The sequence below is a fragment of the Thalassophryne amazonica genome, chromosome 7 (genome assembly GCF_902500255.1).
Source record: "Thalassophryne amazonica chromosome 7, fThaAma1.1, whole genome shotgun sequence".
NCBI classification, from domain to species: Eukaryota; Metazoa; Chordata; class Actinopteri; order Batrachoidiformes; family Batrachoididae; genus Thalassophryne; species Thalassophryne amazonica.
The window spans coordinates 27,428,237-27,442,562 of NC_047109.1; positions in this window are offsets into that span (position 1 = coordinate 27,428,237).

Genomic DNA, 14,326 nt, shown 5'->3' on the forward strand with positions numbered 1-14,326 from the left:
GTATTCCATCACTTGATGTACATGTACCACAAAAACTTGGTTTTCATCTGTAGACTGATCAAAGCAATCATTATAAAAAATTTACAAATTTCTGGCAATGTTGGCCCTCAATATTGGCAGTTTATTGATTGAATTGTTTTACCATATTTGGATTCAGCAACCCAAAATCACCCAAATTAGTGATAAATTCTTTTATTCTAAAATTAGAAATTTTTTACACAATCTACATTTGCATGAGAAGCGCCATAATAGTAATAGATTAGCTAAATATTGGCATGTGTATAACTCAAGAACCTGATGTGCTAGACAAATTCTGATTACAGATTTGGAATCAGCATACCTGAAATACCTTATATCAGCTAATATTCACCAGGTAGCAAAACCACTGTTGACCAGTGTAATAATAACACAAGAAGAATAATGCCAGAGACAGAATAATGACACAAAGATAGAAGGTGAGTATTGATTTGTAGGAAACCGGTCCAACAATAGGGGTGAAGACAGAAGTACTGTAGTGCATAACAAGGAAAAACATGATGGTATGCAGTTGTACATCACTGGTGTTCTTGCTCATTCAGTTAAATTAAATTTAAATCTCTGCTGACATTATAGCCATCGTAATTATCTGATTTTGCTGAAATGCTTCACAATGCAAAAGCAAGATATGCTTTAAATTTCATTTAATTTTCCTTCAGCTGAAAACAGATGGGCACTGCAGTTTTCCAGTTGAGATGTTTGATTTAATTTATTCCTGAAAGTCTCCTTTACACCTTTGTGGTCAAACTAAGTATCCCTTGTCTAAAAAGGGCCCGCTATGTGGACATTATAGTGCATCTGTGATTAAAGTACTACTTCTTCACCCCTTCTATAAAAAGTTAAACAGAGTCAAGGTGAGTGTGTTCTTAGTTTTCAATATGTAACATATCATTAGCAAGACAACATGCTGCTTCACAACATCATCACGCTACAGTATTATCATCAGCCTACCAATGACCGGCTACATTAATACTTGTACTTACCTTATTTCAGAGAAAGCCAACAACAGTTTGTTTTTGTTGCTGTTGAGGTCACAGTCCCATCAAAAATCAGCTTTTTGTATTACAATAATAAACCCTCTTCCATTGTGTTTCAACATGTTTATAACATGGCTGGTTGGTTTATTTGGTTTACCAGGTATAGTGAAGAGACGCACAACCATATAAAAGTATATCTGGCACAGTGAATAGCCATATGGTGCATCCATGAAAATTCAGCAAGGTATGTCATCTATAATACATTCCAATGCTAAGGTAGAACTCTACAAGTGTATACTAAAACTACTTTTCTACTACAAAGCTCCAGCACTACTCGGCTCTACTCTGTGTAGTTCCAAGCGCGTGCTTTTCTACTACACCCCAACTTGGGCGGGGTCGGCTGCGCGAAACCGCCGTGACGTCATTTGTACGCGACAAAACACATTAACAATGGAGGACAGCGAGTTGGTTGTGTGTTCATTATTAGTTCTGTGGATTATTAAAAGAAGTCTACAGACTTTGAGATGACGAAGTTTAGAAACGTACAGTCATCCAACGATATGAAGAAGAAGAAGACGAGAGGATAAGAGCTGCCACGAGACGACGCATGAGGGTAAGTTTTTGTAGCTGTCGCTAGCTTGCTACGGAGCTCATAAATAATAAGTCCAGGGTACAATGTTGTAATGAGTGCAAGCTGTCGCTATTAATTTCAAATTATGGCGGTCAAAATAAAGCATTACTTCCGATTCTGTATTTGCGCCACCTTTGACGCCTTTAGCCGCACTTCGCTCCATGACGGAGCACTGTTGTTGTGGGCTGGGGTGTTTGGTTGGCTTTGTTTTTGTTTTCTGTTTCTCCTTCCAGGTGGTATGCGTTCAGGACTGAGTGGCTGAGTTGAGGACCTCACCCTGAACACCTGAGGCTTATCACGTGCAGTTCATCAGGACTCACAGCTGTGGTGCATCTGTCTTGATGAGGGCATGGTTGCATTTAAACCTGGAATACACAGTGTGTATTTGCCAGAGACTCGACTTTGTGACCAGACGGGTGAGATCGACGTTGGGAGAACAATCTCACCACTACGGATGCAGAGACCGCTCCAGGTTTGACGCCACGGTCTGTGAAAGAGGATTGGGTGAGGTCTCACGCTCTTCAGCACACTTCCTGAGGTATTTTGGTTTTTATGACTTTCATTAAGTAAAGTCAGTAAATTTGGTGTGTGGCTACTGCACTGTGGAAGCTTGCCACTGGCTCTGAATATCGGACCATTGCACATCTTTTTGGTGTCAGCGTCACAACTGTGTGTTGGTTTGTGCAGGAATTTTGTGTTGCAGCAGAGAGTTTGTTGGTGCCAGAAGAAATCCGTTTCCCAGGTGAGGACAAATTGAAAGAAATGGCTCTCTATTTCGAGAACAGGTGGGGACTCCCACAGTGTGTTGGTGCTATCGATGGATCACACATATCAGTCATTGCACCTCGGGAGTATCACTGTGACTATTTCAATCGTAAAGGGTGGCACTCAATCATACTTCAGGGTGTTGTTGATGGAAAGGGGCTTTTTTGGAATGTCTTTGCTGGACTGCCAGGGATTTTGCATGATGCCAGCCCCAACCAGTCCCAGCAGAAGACTGCCCCTCCCTGAGCCTGGTTCTGCTGGAGGTTTCTTCCTGTTAAAAGGGAGTTTTTCCTTCCCACTGTCGCCAAGTGCTTGCTCATAGGGGGTCGTTTTGACCGTTGGGGTTTTTCTGTAATTATTGTATGGCTTTTGCCTTACAATATAAAGCGCCTTGGGGCAACTGTTTGTTGTGATTTGGCGCTATATAAATAAAATTGATTTGATTTGATTTGATGCCAGGGTCCTGAGACTGTCCACACTGTGGGAGTTAGCCACCGAAGGAAACTGCTTCCGATCTCACACCAGAAACATCGGTGGGGTGACTGCTGGCTACTACATCCTTGGAGACTCAGCATATCCTTTACAGAACTGGCTCCTGAAACCATTCCACGACACTGGACGGCTTACAGCAGAACAACAATCCTTCAACAGAAAATTCAGTAGAGCACGGGTGGTTGTAGAGAATGCTTTTGTCAGGCTGAAAGGAAGATGGCGTTGCCTCCTGCAAAGGAATGACTGCGATCTCAGTCTGACAAAATCAATGGTGATGACTTGCTGTGTTTTACACAACTTGTGTGAAAATCACGGAGAGACATATGACATGGAGTGGAACACATCTGCAGCAGCAGTTGAGCCCATGGTGGCAGTGGCACAGGGGGCAGAGGAGGAGGGCAGAGATGTGAGAGAAGGTCTGATGCAGTACCTACTGTTGAATTCATAAATTTTGGCTGTCTTGTGACCTGAATCACACTGAATAAACTTGCAGTTTTTTCACAAATGTCTGGAACTTTGTTTAACATATGACTCTAAAAAGTTACCAAGATTTAATCACACGTGAATGCTTAAAGATAGAAAAGCTGTTCATGCGCAACCCGTTTAGTATGATTTAATGTATTGTTGCCATAGATGTAAGTGGAGGCAAATATTGATAATACAACTGGCTGTCCAGAATCTATGAATTAATTTCTTCTTTTTGTGTCAGAATGTCACACCTCATTAAACCCTAACATCTGTATAGCTGGGGATTCATAATGGTGCTGTCACTGGTCAGCACTGTTGTTAAGTATAACCTGTTTTGGTTAAATACTATTTGGTAAAGCTCAGTTTGGACATGATTTCTTCAGCATCATTGCAAAGATTCATCCAGGTGCTGTGTGCACTGGCTTCTTAAGTGTGAATTAACTGATCAAAAATTCTTATGGTGGAACAATCATTGCTTCAAATCATCAATGACAAATATTTTTACTGTTCACTCGCTTTCTAGTCAAGACGTCTACAAACCAAAAGGTCCACACCTAAAACCTCCGTCCACATAATTTGAATTTATTATTAGTTTGCTTCCTGTTCAAATGAAGTGTGAAATATCATAAATGAAATTTGTTGCTTTTACTAAATGTTAATCTTTGTGCACATAATTTTGCTTTAAATATAGTCTGCGTTTAATGTGATTCCTGTTTAGTGTCTCTACTGGTGGTTGGCTCTCACTGCAGTATTGTATCACTTCCTGTTCCGGAGCACAGCGGTGTTTTTCTGTATCTGTTAGCTGTTTAATCTGCGCAGTTAGATTGATCTAGTTATCTAGATTACGATTTGTTTCCCAGTGTAATCTTTACGTGCCTTAACTAAAGCACTCCTTCTGCTGAATCACCTCTAAATTATTTACACATTATTCACTTTGCGTGTTTTTAGGAATCCGCTAGCTTAGCGTAGCTACTAGCTCTTAGCCGATTTAGCATGGCGGCTTCTCCTGTCTCTCCCGCACTTTTCTGCTCTGGGTGTGAAATGTTTAGTTATTCCTCGGCCTCCTTTAGCAGTAACGGTACTTGTAATAAGTGTAGCTTATTCGTAGCTTTGGAGGCCAGGCTGGGCGAATTGGAGACTCGGCTCCGCACCGTGGAAAATTCTACAGCTAGCCAGGCCCCTGTAGTCGGTGCGGACCAAGGTAGCTTAGCCGCCGTTAGTTACCCCCTGGCAGATCCCGAGCAGCCGGGAAAGCAGGCTGACTGGGTGACTGTGAGGAGGAAGCGTAGCCCTAAACAGAAGCCCCGTGTACACCGCCAACCCGTTCACATCTCTAACCGTTTTTCCCCACTCAACGACACACCCGCCGAGGATCAAACTCTGGTTATTGGCGACTCTGTTTTGCGAAATGTGAAGTTAGCGACACCAGCAACTATAGTCAATTGTCTTCCGGGGGCCAGAGCAGGCGACATTGAAGGAAATTTGAAACTGCTGGCTAAGGCTAAGCGTAAATTTGGTAAGATTGTAATTCACGTCGGCAGTAATGACACCCGGTTACGCCAATCGGAGGTCACTAAAATTAACATTAAATCGGTGTGTAACTTTGCAAAAACAATGTCGGACTCTGTAGTTTTCTCTGGGCCCCTCCCCAATCAGACCGGGAGTGACATGTTTAGACGCATGTTCTCCTTGAATTGCTGGCTGTCTGAGTGGTGTCCAAAAAATGAGGTGGGCTTCATAGATAATTGGCAAAGCTTCTGGGGAAAACCTGGTCTTGTTAGGAGAGACGGCATCCATCCCACTTTGGATGGAGCAGCTCTCATTTCTAGAAATCTGGCCAATTTTCTTAAATCCTCCAAACCGTGACTATCCAGGGTTGGGACCAGGAAGCAGAGTTGTAGTCTTACACACCTCTCTGCAGCTTCTCTCCCCCTGCCATCCCCTCATTACCCCATCCCCGTAGAGACGGTGCCTGCTCCCAGACCACCAATAACCAGCAAAAATCTATTTAAGCATAAAAATTCAAAAAGAAAAAATAATATAGCACCTTCAACTGCACCACAGACTAAAACAGTTAAATGTGGTCTATTAAACATTAGGTCTCTCTCTTCTAAGTCCCTGTTGGTAAATGATATAATAATTGATCAACATATTGATTTATTCTGCCTTACAGAAACCTGGTTACAGCAGGATGAATATGTTAGTTTAAATGAGTCAACACCCCCGAGTCACACTAACTGTCAGAATGCTCGTAGCACAGGCCGGGGCGGAGGATTAGCAGCAATCTTCCATTCCAGCTTATTAATTAATCACAAACCCAGACAGAGCTTTAATTCATTTGAAAGCTTGACTCTTAGTCTTGTCCATCCAAATTGGAAGTCCCAAAAACCAGTTTTATTTGTTATTATCTATCGTCCACCTGGTCGTTACTGTGAGTTTCTCTGTGAATTTTCAGACCTTTTGTCTGACTTAGTGCTTAGCTCAGATAAGATAATTATAGTGGGCGATTTTAACATCCACACAGATGCTGAGAATGACAGCCTCAACACTGCATTTAATCTATTATTAGACTCTATTGGCTTTGCTCAAAAGTAAATGAGTCCACCCACCACTTTAATCATATCTTAGATCTTGTTCTGACTTATGGTATGGAAATAGAAGACTTAACAGTATTCCCTGAAAACTCCCTTCTGTCTGATCATTTCTTAGTAACATTTACATTTACTCTGATGGACTACCCAGCAGTGGGGAATAAGTTTCATTACACTAGAAGTCTTTCAGAAAGCGCTGTAACTAGGTTTAAGGATATGATTCCTTCTTTATGTTCTCTAATGCCATATACCAACACAGTGCAGAGTAGCTACCTAAACTCTTTAAGTGAGATAGAGTATCTCGTCAATAGTTTTACATCCTCATTGAAGACAACTTTGGATGCTGTAGGTCCTCTAAAAAAGAGAGCTTTAAATCAGAAGTGCCTGACTCCGTGGTATAACTCACAAACTCGTAGCTTAAAGCAGATAACCCGTAAGTTGGAGAGGAAATGGCGTCTCACTAATTTAGAAGATCTTCACTTAGCCTGGAAAAAGAGTCTGTTGCTCTATAAAAAAGCCCTCCGTAAAGCTAGGACATCTTTCTACTCATCACTAATTGAAGAAAATAAGAACAACCCCAGGTTTCTTTTCAGCACTGTAGCCAGGCTGACAAAGAGTCAGAGCTCTATTGAGCTGAGTATTCCATTAACTTTAACTAGTAATGACTTCATGACTTTCTTGATAACAAAATTTTAACTATTAGAGAAAAAATTACTCATAACCATCCCAAAGACGTATCGTTATCTTTGGCTGCTTTCAGTGATGCCTGTATTTGGTTAGACTCTTTCTCTCCGATTGTTCTGAGTTATTTTCATTAGTTACTTCATCCAAACCATCAACATGTTTATTAGACCCCATTCCTACCAGGCTGCTCAAGGAAGCCCTACCATTATTTAATGCTTCGATCTTAAATATGATCAGTCTATCTTTGTTAGTTGGCTATGTACCACAGGCTTTTAAGGTGGCAGTAATTAAACCATTACTTAAAAAGCCATCACTTGACCCAGCTATCTTAGCTAATTATAGGCCAATCTCCAACCTTCCTTTTCTCTCAAAAATTCTTGAAAGGGTAGTTGTAAAACAGCTAACTGATCATCTGCAGAGGAATGGTCTATTTGAAGAGTTTCAGACAGGTTTTAGAATTCATCATAGTACAGAAACAGCATTAGTGAAGGTTACAAATGATCTTCTTATGGCCTTGGACAGTGGACTCATCTCTGTGCTTGTTCTGTTAGACCTCAGTGCTGCTTTTGATACTGTTGACCATAAAATTTTATTACAGAGATTAGAGCATGCCATAGGTATTAAAGGCACTGCGCTGCGGTGGTTTGAATCATATTTGTCTAATAGATTACAATTTGTTCATGTAAATGGGGAATCTTCTTCACAGACTAAAGTTAATTATGGAGTTCCACAAGGTTCTGTGCTAGGACCAATTTTATTCACTTTATATATGCTTCCCTTAGGCAGTATTATTAGACGGTATTGCTTAAATTTTCATTGTTACGCAGATGATACCCAGCTTTATCTATCCATGAAGCCAGAGGACACACACCAATTAGCTAAACTGCAGGATTGTCTTACAGACATAAAGACATGGATGACCTCTAATTTCCTGCTTTTAAACTCAGATAAAACTGAAGTTATTGTACTTGGCCCCACAAATCTTAGAAACATGGTGTCTACCAGATCCTTACTGTGGATGGCATTACCCTGACCTCTAGTAATACTGTGAGAAATCTTGGAGTCATTTTTGATCAGGATATGTCATTCAAAGCGCATATTAAACAAATATGTAGGACTGCTTTTTTGCATTTACGCAATATCTCTAAAATCAGAAAGGTCTTGTCTCAGAGTGATGCTGAAAAACTAATTCATGCATTTATTTCCTCTAGGCTGGACTATTGTAATTCATTATTATCAGGTTGTCCTAAAAGTTCCCTAAAAAGCCTTCAGTTAATTCAAAATGCTGCAGCTAGAGTACTGACGGGGACTAGAAGGAGAGAGCATATCTCACCCATATTGGCCTCTCTTCATTGGCTTCCTGTTAATTCTAGAATAGAATTTAAAATTCTTCTTCTTACTTATAAGGTTTTGAATAATCAGGTCCCATCTTATCTTAGGGACCTCGTAGTACCATATCACCCCAATAGAGCGCTTCGCTCTCAGACTGCAGGCTTACTTGTAGTTCCTAGGGTTTGTAAGAGTAGAATGGGAGGCAGAGCCTTCAGCTTTCAGGCTCCTCTCCTGTGGAACCAGCTCCCAATTCAGATCAGGGAGACAGACACCCTCTCTACTTTTAAGATTAGGCTTAAAACTTTCCTTTTTGCTAAAGCTTATAGTTAGGGCTGGATCAGGTGACCCTGAACCATCCCTTAGTTATGCTGCTATAGACGTAGACTGCTGGGGGGTTCCCATGATGCACTGTTTCTTTCTCTTTTTTGCTCTGTATGCACCACTCTGCATTTAATCATTAGTGATCGATCTCTGCTCCCCTCCACAGCATGTCGTTTTCCTGGTTCTCTCCCTCAGCCCCAACCAGTCCCAGCAGAAGACTGCCCCTCCCTGAGCCTGGTTCTGCTGGAGGTTTCTTCCTGTTAAAAGGGAGTTTTTCCTTCCCACTGTAGCCAAGTGCTTGCTCACAGGGGGTCGTTTTGACCGTTGGGGTTTTACATAATTATTGTATGGCCTTGCCTTACAATATAAAGCGCCTTGGGGCAACTGTTTGTTGTGATTTGGCGCTATATAAAAAAATTGATTGATTGATTATTTTATGATTACTATTTTTGGTGGGAAATGCTTAGAGAACATTTTACGGTGTGTGGACATTTTTGGCTTTTGGACTTTGTGGACGTTTTGGGTGTGGACGTTTTGCTCATCTGCATGCTCGTCGTCCTCATCGGGGTCTCGACCTGACTCCAGTTCGTCGTCGTAACCGACTTGAGTGGGCAAATGCTCACAGTCGCTGGCGTTTGGCACGTTGGAGAGGTGTTCTCTTCATGGATGAATCCTGGTTCACACTGTCCAGGGCAGATGGCAGACAGCGTGTGTAGCGTCGTGTGGGTGAGCGGTTTTCTGATGTCAATGTTGTGGATCGAGTGGCCCATGGTGGCGGTGGGGTTATGGTATGGGCAGGCGTCTGTTATGGATGAAGAACACAGGTGCATTTTATTGATGGCATTTTGAATGCACAGAGATACCGTGACGAGATCCTGAGGCCCATTGTTGTGCCATACATCCAAGAACATCACCTCATGTTGCTGCAGGATAATGCATGGCCCCATGTTGCAAGGATCTGTACACAATTCTTGGAAGCTGAAAATGTCCCAGTTCTTGCATGGCCGGCATACTCACCGGACATGTCACCCATTGAGCATGTTTGGGATGCTCTGGACCGGCGTATACGACAGCGTGTACCAGTTCCTGCCAATATCCAGCAACTTCGCACAGACATTGAAGAGGAGTGGACCAACATTCCACAGGCCACAATTGACAATCTGATCAACTCTATGTGAAGGAGATGTGTTGCACTGCATGAGGCAAATGGTGGTCACACCAGATACTGACTGGTATCCCCCCCCAATAAAACAAAACTGCACCTTTCAGAGTAGCCTTTTATTGTGGGCAGTCTAAGGCACACCTGTGCACTAATCATGGTGTCTAATCAGCATCTTGATATGGCACACCTGTGAGGTGGGATGGATTATCTCAGAAAAGGAGAAGTGCTCACTATCACAGATTTAGACTGGTTTGTGAACAATATTTGAGGGAAATGGTGATATTGTGTATGTGGAAAAAGTTTTAGATCTTTGAGTTCATCTCATACAAAATGGGAGCAAAACCAAAAGTGTTGCGTTTATATTTTTGTTGAGTGTATATATATATATATAATGGCGAGTTTGATTGTTGTTGTCTGACACCGTCGGACGTCGCATTTGTGACTCACTCTCTGACCAATCAATGGCGGGCAGTCTGGTGACATCACATTTTAGTTTTGGCTCGGCTCACTTGGAACCGCTCCCGAGCAGGTACTAAAAAAAAGCAGCCGGTACCAGATACTACCCTAATGGAAAAGCAAAAAAAAACCGAGTAGAATCGAGCTGAGTAGTGCCGAGTAGTGCTACTTTGTGAAGTAGAAAAGCGCCTTAAGGTACAGTGAGGAAAATAAGTATTTGAACACCCCGCGATTTTGTTCTCCCACTTAGAAATAATGGAGGCGTCTGAAATTTTCATCTTAGGTGCATGTCCACTGTGAGAGACATAATCTAAAAAAAAAAAAATCCAGAAATCACAATGTATGATTTTTTTAATAATTTATTTGTATGTTACTGCTGAAAATGAGTATTTGAACACCTGTGAAAATCAATGTTAATATTTGGTACAGGAGTCTTTTTATTTTGCAATTACAGAGGTCAAACATTTCCTGTAGTTTTCCACCAGGTTTGCACACACTGCAGCAGGGATTTTGGTCCACTCCTCCATACAGATCTTCTCCAAATCTTTCAGGTTTGGAGTTTCAGCTCCCTCCAAAGAGTTTCTATTGAGTTCAGGTCTGGAGACTGGCCAGGCCACTCCAGGACCTTGAAATGCTTCTTACAGAGACCACCCCCAGAGTATGATGTTTCTACCCCCATGCTTCATGGTTGGAATGGTTTTCTTGGGGTTGTTCTCATCCTCTAAACATAGTAAGTGGAGTTGATTCCAAAAAGCTCTATTCTGGTCTCATCTGGCCACATGACCATCTCCCATGCCTCCTCTAGGTCATCCAGATGGTCACTGGTGAACTTTAAATGGGCCTGGACATGTGCTGGCTTGAGCAGGGGGACCTTGCTGCCCTGCAGGATTTTAAACCATGACAGCATCATGTGTTACTAATGTAATCTTTGTGACTGTGGTGCCAGCTCTCTTCAGGTCATTGACCAGGTCCTCCTGTGTAGTTCTGAACTTTCTCAGAATCATCCTTACCCCACAAAGTGAGATCTTGCATGGAATCCCAGACCGAGGGAGATTGAAAGTCATTTTGTGTTTCTTCCACTTTCTAATAAATAATCATAACAGTTGTTGTCTTCTACCAAGCTGCTTGCCTGTTGTCCTGTAGTCCATCCCAGCTTTGTGCAGGTCTACAGTTTTGTCCCTGGTGTCCTCAGACAGCTCTTTGGTCTTGGCTATGGTGGACAGGTTGGAGTGTGATTGATTGAGTGTGTGAACAGGTGTCTTTTATACAGGTAACAAGTTCAAACAGGTGCAATTAATACAGGTAAAGAGTGCAGAATAAGAGGGCTTCTTAAAGAAAAATTAACAGGTCTGTGTGAGCCAGAATTCTTGCTGGTTGGTAGGTGTTCAAATACTTATTTGCAGCAGTAACATACAAATAAATTATTAAAAAAAAATCATACATTGTGATTTCCAGATTTTTTTTTTTTTTTTTTAGATTATGTCTCTCACAGTGGACGTGCACCTAAGATGAAAATTTCAGACCCCTCCATGATTTCTAAGTGGGAGAACCTAGGGTGTTCAAATACTTGTTTTCCTCACTGTATATGTAAATATCTAAAAAAAAAAAAAAAAAAAAAAAAGAATAGAAGAGTAGAACAGAGTATAGTAGAGCCAATTAGGTGCATGGCCTTGAGAACCAGGGCTAGTAGGTTGAAAAGCTTTTTTATCCCATGGGAACTCTCCCTACTCACCCAAGTGGCCCAAGAAAATGGACATCATGTATATAAGTGATATTTACACAATAAGGATAATAAACAACATATACAAGAAATATAGTTACTACATAATATTACAGGAGTTAGCTTCTAAAACCTAAATATTCATACAGGAGAAGATTGTATTAAACATATACCTAGTCTGTAGACTAGTAGTAAAATAAATTATAGCCAGTAGGCTAAGCTATAAATATGGTTATTTTATTCTAGAAACAGAAGCTATGATGTAATATTTTTTTTAGGTATCTATCTAAAGTTCACCTTGCTAGCTTACTATAGAAAGACAAATACATATTCTATTTGATATCTATTGGAAACCCCAAACTTGGATACTATAGGTTGATATCTATTAAAGAACACATACACTGAAGAATAATTAAAAATCTACACCATGTAAAATAAAAATGTAAATAATGAAAATAAGCTAACTGTAGCTAGATGAGCTATCATTAAATTAGCTGTTAATAAGCCAACCGTGCCTTGCTAGTTATTTTTCCTGAACATTTTTTTGTCAAGAGCATCAGTTAAAATTTTAATTCGCCTTAAAAGGGAAACTGTGGAACTTTTCAACTTGGGCTCCATTTTTTGATGTTTGAGGTTTCATATTTTCATTCATTGCACTTGCTTCATTCATTTCACCTGCTGAGTATTAAGAGATGGGCATTAGAAAATTTTGTAGGTTGGGGTTGGTTATGAAAAAGTAAAGGCCCCCTGACACAAGCATGTCTTTGACACTAGCATGCAAGTCGTAGTGATGATTCCACCCGCTGTGTTCCCAGCTGGACGCTGTTCTTTGTTCTACCGGCTGCCATATGCTTTGCGCCGGAGGCTGTGTACATAAAATAATAATTTTGTGTCAGATTAATCATTTTCTCTGCAAATTGGCTGTTGAAACAGCTGTAATCACTTCCTGAATCACAAAAGATCGCTCCAGCTTAAGCTATTTGCACACGCACATGCATGCCTAACAAGCTGCAGAAAGCCTTTTGAGCCGTCTAAAAAGATAATTATTTGTCATTCTTGTGTGCAGCTGTTAAAGTACGTTTATGAGAGATTGAACTTCTTGTTATAATCATTCAAACAAGCTGCGCTCTGATGCGATCCCTTGACGTCACCACTCACTCTGTTCACTTCTTCTTTACTCCACTTGACGAGGTGCACATCGCGTTGGTGATTAGATCGAGCCACATAGCACGACATTTATGTGTGAAAGACTTTTTTGAACATTTCAAAATCCTCTGTGCGCAAAAGCATATGCCGGTGCCCCTCTCGAATCCTGTCTGCAACCCGCAAAAGACGAGTTTACTCTCCAGCACGATACAGGTCGTGCTAGTGCGTGAGTCAAAGGCCATGCTCGTGTCAGGGGGCCTTAAGTGCACAAATGTCAGTGGATGGTAACAGGTTAGCAGTGTGTAAATGAGGATTTTGTGTGTGTTAATGACTGCAAGAGCAAAATGAACAGCATCAGAAGACCCTGAGTGTTCTGCATGAAATTCTGCCTGAAAAGAGGGTGGGCAGATACACAACAGTGTGTTCATCGTAATGCCCACTGCTCCATATATTTCAATAAAATGTCTGATTTCATCCCAAATAACTCACCTGTTTAGTGCCAGACAGTGACAGATCCTGTATGTCCCACTTTGTGCACAACTCATACTGTATATTCTCAAAGTGACATCATTGTCATGCAAGTACTACTTGGCGGTCTGACACTGAAGGACAGGAACAAACTGAGTCAGATTATTAAATGGTCCAGTCGGCTGATTGGTGAGTCGCAGCTGAGTTTAGAGTCCCTGTACACCGAACAATTACAGCGGATAACCAGCTGCATCACAGGTGATGACTCCCACCCTCTGGCTAATGAATTTCAGCTCCTACCTTCTGGCCATAGGTTTAAAGTCCCAAGGTGTAGGACAAAACGCTACAGGAGTAGTTTTGTCCCAGCAGCAATTGTGCAATTGAACAAATCTTAGTAGGTTTTGCACATACGAGGGCTGTCAATAAAGTAACGGTCCTTTTTATTTTTTTCAAAACTATATGGATTTCATTCATATGTTTTTACGTCAGACATGCTTGAACCCTCGTGCGCATGCGTGAGTTTTTCCACGCCTGTCGGTGACATCATTCGCCTGTGAGCACTCCTTGTGGGAGGAGTCGTCCAGCCCCTCGTCGGAATTCCTTTGTCTGAGAAGTTGCTGAGAGACTGGCGCGTTGTTTGATCAAAATTTTTTCTAAACCTGTGAGACACATCGAAGTGGACACGATTCAAAAAATTAAGCTGGTTTTCAGTGAAAATTTAACGGCTGATGAGAGATTTTGAGGTGAGACTGTCGCTTTAAGGACTTTTCACGGTGCGAGACGTCGCTCAGCGCTCTCAGGCGGCGTCATCAGCCTGTTCAAGCTGAAAACCTCCACATTTCAGGCTCTATTGATCCAGGACGTCGTGAGAGAACAGAGAAGTTTCAGAAGAAGTCGGTTTCAGCATTTTATCCGGATATTCCACTGTTAAAGGAGATTTTTTTAATGAAAGACGTGCGGACGGGTCCGCGCGTCGGGACGCAGCCGCCGCGACGCTCCGCCACAGGAAAAACACCTCTGTTGGAAGCCTTAAGGACAAGTTGGAACATGTCCTGCCTGTTAAACAATTTCTCATAT